Consider the following 7,391-nt stretch of genomic DNA (forward strand, 5'->3'; position numbering starts at 1 on the left):
CATAATTTCTCAAAACATTTTCTCTCCATTTAAACCCCCGACATTAGGTCCTCATTTTTCCCCTCCCTCCCCGCTCCCTCTTTTCTTTGACAATTTGTCTATGAAAAAATTTGTCAGTACATTAAGCTACTACATTTGTGGTGAGGTGTTACAAAGCGATAGACGTTAGTTTATGAAGATAGGGTGAAGATAGGGTTGCATATAGGAGCCTTAGTGCTGCGGTTCTTAAAAGCTCTTCTGTGAACTGAAAGTGGTCCATTAAAACTCACCAGTCATCTTGCAGGAGAAAGATATGATGGTTTCCTTCTGATTCAATCAAGATTCCTTTAATGATGTAGTGAGAGCAGATGGTAGTTTCTGTTATTTTGTGCCATTGAGTCAATTATACCTCATAGAAATCATATAAGAAAGAGTAGAACTGCCTCATAGAGCTTTCCAGGCTGTAATGTTTATGGCACCAAATTACCAGTTCTCTTCTGCTATGGAGTAATTGGTCAGTTCCAGCCTCTGGACTTTTGGTTAGAAGCTCAGCACTTAACCCTTGTATCACCAAGACTGCCTAAATGGCAGTTAATTCCTGAAAATTCAATATAAAGCAAAACAAAGTGCTTGCCATTACCTAACATAATGACCTCAACAGATATAATAGAAATATTTAATTAGATTTATAGAAAGTTTACATATAAATTATAGATTTATTTATAGATTTTACAATATACATTGTGAAACAGTTAGCAATCTGATCTATACCAATCCTTGCTTTACAAGAATTGTGAATCATAATGGGATGACTACTCTGTGTTCGATTGGGTTGACTAGAGAAACAAATTCAGATATATACACACATATATGAACTGTATATCAAAGAGTAATTGTTTATTAAGAAAACATCCCAGCCCAGTCCAGATGAAGTCCATAAATCTGATATTACCTATAAATCTGATACTGGCTCATAAATCCCTCTACGCACTCATGCTGCAGTAGAGATTCTGAAACTAAACTTTGAATGTAGTGTAGCTAAAGCAAAAGGAAGAAATGAAGTAAAGAGTTGAACAGAAGATTTCAAAGAGCAGCTCTAGTAGACAAAATATGATATTATCATGAAATATGCACAATGAGAATACACTGAGAATGTTTCCAGCTGAAAGAAACGTGGTCAAAATGCAAATCATGAGCTGCAATATTAGAGAATTCTATGGACAAAATATTAAATGACGCAGTAAATATCAAGTTAAAATTGAATATACATCAAAGAAGATGAGATATGCACCAAACGGAATACTCTAGTCACTGTATCAAAAACAATCTTTTTGAGGTACAAGAACAGAAGCTACTGAAGCAAGAATCCCCACTTGCACTGCATTCATTGTAGAAAAAGAAGGTTTCATGAATTGACTGAATACCAATAGAGATGTTTTAACAAACAGATGAAACTCTGGAAGTGTTCACTTGTCTGTTCCACGGAATTTTGAAGACAGCTATCTACCTGGTCTACTAATTGGAAGAGATCATATTCATACCCATTTAAAGCAAAGTGATCTAACAGAATGTGGGAATTATCTAACAATGTCATTTATATCAGGAACCTCGAGGGCATCGTGGTTACACCTTTTGCTGCTAACTGCAAGGCCAGCAATTCAAACACCAGTCTCTCTGAGAGAGAAAAGGTGGTACTTTTTCTCCTATAATGAGTGACAATCTGGAAAATCACAGGGGCCATTTGACCCTGCTCTATGGGGTCATTATGAGTCGGCATTGACTCCATGGCAGTAAGATAATTTATATCATATACTATAAACATTTTGCTGAAGACTATTTTAGTTGCAGTTATATATTGACAGGGAATTCCTATTAGTTCATCTCAGATTCAGGAAAGAATATGGAAAAAGGAATATCATGGCTGATGTCAATTTAAACTTGATTAAAGCAAAGAATATACGTGAGAGCTTTACCTGTTTTATTAACTATACAAAGGCATTAGACTGTGTGGATTATAATAAATTATAGATAACATAGAGAAGAATAGAAATTCTAGAACACTTTGTACAAATGTGGAACTTCTACATAGGCAAACAGACAGTCCTCCAAACAGAACAAAGAGGTGATGTGTGTTTGGAAAGTCAGGAAAGGTATGCGTCAGTAGTATATCTTTTAACCATACTTATTCAATTGGTATGCTAGACAAATAATCTAAGTAATTGGATCATATGAAAAATAATGTAGCACCATAATTTCAAAGGTTATTCAGTTAGCTTGCTTGCTGGAAGCAAAAAAGACTGGAAGATTTACTGATGAATATCAATGACTATAAGTTTCAGTATGAATTATGCTTCAAAAAAGAAAACAAGACTTCTCGCAATTTGACCAAATAGCAGCATCATGATAAATGGAGAAAAGATTAAAATTGTCATGGATATTATTTAATTTGGGTTATAATCCATGCCCATGAAAGAATTATTCAATATAGGAAAGGACTTTGGACATCATGCAAATCTGCTGTAAAAGGAGCCAGTATTAACGTGTTTATAAGCAAAAATGTCACTTTGAAGACTAGGATGCACCTTGTTGGAGCCATGATATTTTCATTCTACTTATATGAATGTAAAAGCTGGACCCTGGCTAAGGAAGACAGAAGTAGAATTGATGACTTTGAATTATTGTGTTAGTGAAGAATATTTAATATGCCATGGACTGCTGCAAGAGTGAACAAATCATTCTTGGAAAAAGTACAGCCAGAATGTTCCCTAGAAGCAAGGGTAATGAGATGTTATTTTCTGTACTTTGGACTATCAATGGGAGGAAGCAGTCTCTGGAGATGGAGATCATGATTGATAATACAGATGGCCCTAAGTATGCTATCATTTTCCAGGGCTTGGGTTATCCTGATAACATGTCCAAAGTACATGAGATGAAGTTTTATTTTTCTTGACTTTAAGGAGCATTCTGGTAAAAAGAAAATCTGTCTTGCTAAGGTAGATTTGTTTGTTTTTTATGGTACTTTCAATATTTTTCACCAGCCCCATAATCCAAATGGATGAATCTTTCTTCAGTGTTTCTTATTCAATGTTCAACGTTCACATGCATATGAGGCAACTGAAGAGGCCAAGGCTTTGGTCAGGGGCACCTTAGTCCTCAACATAACCACATCACTTTCCCACACGCGGAAAGGGTCTTGTGCAGCAGATTTACCTAGTGCAATATGTCTTTTGATCTTTGACTGATGCTTCTATAAGCATTAATTGTGGATCCAAGCAAGACTAAGTCCTAGGACAACTTCAATCTTTTCTCCATTTATCAGTTGGGAGGATTTTGATTTCCTTTACATTTAGTAGTAATCCATACTGAAGGCTATAATCCTTGATTTTCATCAGCAAGTGCTTCAAGTCCTCCTCACTTTCAGCAAGCAAGTTTGTGTCATCTGCATTTTTCAGGTTGTTAATAAGCCTTCCTCCAATCCTGATGCCACATTCTTCTTCATATAAGCCAATTTCTCTGATTATTTGCTCAGCAAACAAATGGAGTGTGGTGAGAGCATAGGACCCTGTTACTCACCTTTCCTGATTTTAAATCATGCAGTGTTCTCTTGAATATTAGGGAACCCACTCTTAGTACAGATACCCTATTAATACAACTAACAATACATCAACAACAGAAGATAAATTATATACTTTGCATATCCTATATTTTAAATATTTTTACGTATAATTAAGATTTTGCCAAAGAGTAAACAGAGAACCTACACGCTGGGCAAATATTTGGAAAAATGTATCAAATAATAATTTAATCTTTAAAATATATAGACAACTTCAACAAAGGAACTACAACAAGACAAAAACCCAATTTTTAAAAATGGGCTAAATACATGAACATGCACTACACCAACCAGGACATTCAGATGGCCCCAAATGCATATGAAGATGTTTGTGGTCATTAACCATTGTTGTTAGGTGTCACTCAGATATTTCCAACTCATTCTGAGTATGCACATAGAATTAAATACTTCTTGGTCCTATTCCATCTTCAAAAAATGTTATATTTTAACCCACTGATGTGTTCACTGGGTCAATCCAAATTCCTCTCAGTTGCTGGCATTCTGGTTTACCAAAGACGATTTCTTTTTCCGGGACTAGGGTCTCTCGATTTCATATCCACAGGCTGTGAGACAGTCTCCCCACACTCACTTCTATGGAGCAGTCTGGCTGTACTTCCTCCAAGAAAGGTTTGCTTGCTCTTTTGGAAGTCCATGGTACTTTTAATATTCAGCGCCAGCACCACAATTCAAATGCATCAAATTTTCCAGCAGTCTTATTCATTTCCCACATTTCACATGTTTATGTGGCGACTGAAAAGTACCTGGGCTTGGTAAAGCACATCTGAGATCTCCAAGTGACGTTCTTGCTCTTCAACAATTTAAATAGGTCTTGTGGAGTAGATTTTCCCAGAGCAATATATCAGTTTATGTTTTAACTGTTGTTTCCATGAGCATTGATTGCAGATTCAAGCAAAATGAAATCCTGGACAACTTCAATCTTTTCTCATTTTGTCCTAATGCTATTTATTGTCCTAGTTGTGGAGATTTGATTTTGTTTACAATGATTTAAGAGTTGTAGTCATATAGTAGGTTAAGAGTTGGGCTGCTTTCCTGACACAATCACAGAGGACAAAATGGGTGCACAAGAAAACGTGGTAAACAAAGCTGATGTTGCCCGGCTATCAAAAAATAGAGCATCTGGGAATCTTAAAGGCTTGGAGATAAACAAGGAGCCACCCAGCTGAGAAGCAACAAAGCCCACATGGAAGAAGCAGACCAGCCTGTGTAATCATGAGGTGTCGATAGGATCAGGTATCAGGCATCAATGACCCAGAACAAAAAAATCATATCAATGTGAATGAGAGGGAGTGTGGAGTGGAGACCCAAAGCCCATTTGTAGGTAATTGGACATCCCCTTACAGAAGGGCCACTGGGAGGAGAGGATCCAGTACAGCACTGATGAAATGTACAAATTTCCTCTAGTTCTTTAATGCTTCATCCCCATCCACTATCATGACCTCAATTCTACCTTAATGGGTATAGGATGTACATGGGTACAGATAAGAGCTGGAAACACAGGAAATTCAGGACAGATAAACCCCTCAGGACCAATAATGAAAATAGAGATACCAGGAGGGGAAGGGGAAGGTGGGTGGGGAAAGGGGGAACTGATCAAAATTATCCACATAGAACCCCTGACCAGGGGGATGGACAACAGCAAAGTGGGTGAAGGGAAACAGCAGTCAGTGTAAGACATGAAAAAAAGAAGAAAACAATGATAATTTATCAAGAGTTTATGAGGGAGGGAGAAGAGGGAGTGGGGAAATGAGCTGATATCAAGGGCTCAAGTAGAATGAAAATGCTTTGAAAATGATGATGGCAACAAATGTACAAATGTGCTTGACACAATGGATGGCTCTATGGATTATGATAAGAGCTATCAGAGCCCCCAATAAAATGATTTATTTTAAAAATCATAGATTATAGGTAGATAATTTTTAAAAAGTTGGCCTGCTAACTGCACGTTCAGTAGTTAGAACCTACCAGCTCCTCTGAGGGAAAAATTTGAAGCACTTGTATTAGTCTGGATGGACTAGAGAAACAAATTCAAAATATGTATATGTGTATAAGAGAAAGTTTTATGTAAAAGGTAACTATACATTAAGAAAGTATCCCAATCCAGTCCAGTCCAAGCCCATAAGTCCGATACCAATCTATAAAGTCCTTTACAGACTCACGAAACACATGCAATGACCCCAAATGCAGAATGATCACAGGCCAGTGGGTTGAGAGTCTTTGGGCCCAGTGGTGGTGTAAGCATCTCAGTACTGACAGGAGTCTCCACATGGCTTCTCAAGCTAAGGATATTAGCAGAGTTCCATGTGTCTTGTCAGTAAAATGTCTCCCAGAGAATGAGACAGAGAGAGAAATGTCTCCCACCTCCAATGAGGAAAAATACAGGAGTTCCCAGAATCCTCAGAAGAAGGCCAAGCCCACACGGAGGCCTCATTGGCTGTATCCTGATTGATAGGCCTGACTCCACCCATTCCCTCTTAATCCTCTCAAGTCCAAAATTGACACCAGATTATGTAGCTACCACAGTATTCTATTCCTGCAAAAATTTCCAGTCTCAAAACCCCAAGGGGGACATTCCACTTCATCCTCTATGGCAGCTGTGCGTCAGATTGCGTCATCTGCATACCTGTCATTAATAAAGCCTTCCTCTGATCCTGATACCTTGTTCCTCATATAGCCTAGGTTTGTGAATTATTTGCTCAGCATACAGATTCACTAAATATTTTAAACCCTCCAGTCTTCCCTTGTTCTGTTCATAGGACATCATCTTAGTCAAGTTAGAGGCTCCTTATGAGAAAAATGAAATATTCTGGAATTCCCATTATTTGCAATGCTATTCATAATTTTATATGATCCACATGATCAACTACTTTTGCATAGTCAATAAATCATAAGTAAGCCTCTTTCTGGTATTCTCTATTTTGAGCCAAGATGCATCTGGCCTCAGTAACAATATCCCTCATTCCCTGTCTTCCTCTGCGTTTTGCTTGAGTTTCCAACAGTTTCTTGTCTATGGTCTTCTGAAATTATTGTTGAATGACCTTCAGAAAAAATTTACTTGTTTGTTTTTTAAAATTATTGATATAAAATTCAGGTGTTATTGATATAAAATTCACGTTATACACTCCCATAGTAAAGCCCCTTTTTAAAAGAGTTGTATATGCATTATCACAATCAGTTTAGTGCACTCTCCCATATTCGTTATTTGCTCCCACTTCCCCTCCACCTCCCCATCCATGATAAATTATTACATCAGTTATTGTCTCTATGTATTCACTACTTCTGTGTTTCATAAACTGTGAAACATAACAGAAACCATAAAAAATAAAATAAAACAAAACAAAAAGAAGAGAAAAATGAAGAAAGAAAAGACCATCAGCAATATTAAAGTAAGTCAGGGAAAATTCTCTGTTGTGGAACAAGTCAGAAATATTTAAACCTAGAGCAAATACAGGATGGGTCAAGAGGGAGGTCAACTGACCAGATATCATATTATACATAGTTGCATCCACCATAATCAAGTTTATAAAATAAGCTCTATCTGATAGAAAAGCTGATTGAGTCCCTAGACTGTGGCCATAGGGACTCTGGAAGAGGTTTTATCAGAATAGGTGTTCGCAGAGCTCAATTATTTAAGAAAAAAATTAATTTTATGTGATAGTAATAATTTTAGTTGAAAATTTCTCAATTCATCTGCAGCTCTGGGAGAGGGACATATCTGATTGGAGCAGAGGGAAAGATGAAGGGGGAGGAGGAGAGAGTGGAGCACATCCTGGCCCACCAG

This window comes from Echinops telfairi, unplaced genomic scaffold (genome assembly GCF_000313985.2).
Source record: "Echinops telfairi isolate 266 unplaced genomic scaffold, ASM31398v2 ScPeMD7_44;HRSCAF=162, whole genome shotgun sequence".
In the NCBI taxonomy this organism is placed as follows: Eukaryota; Metazoa; Chordata; class Mammalia; order Afrosoricida; family Tenrecidae; genus Echinops; species Echinops telfairi.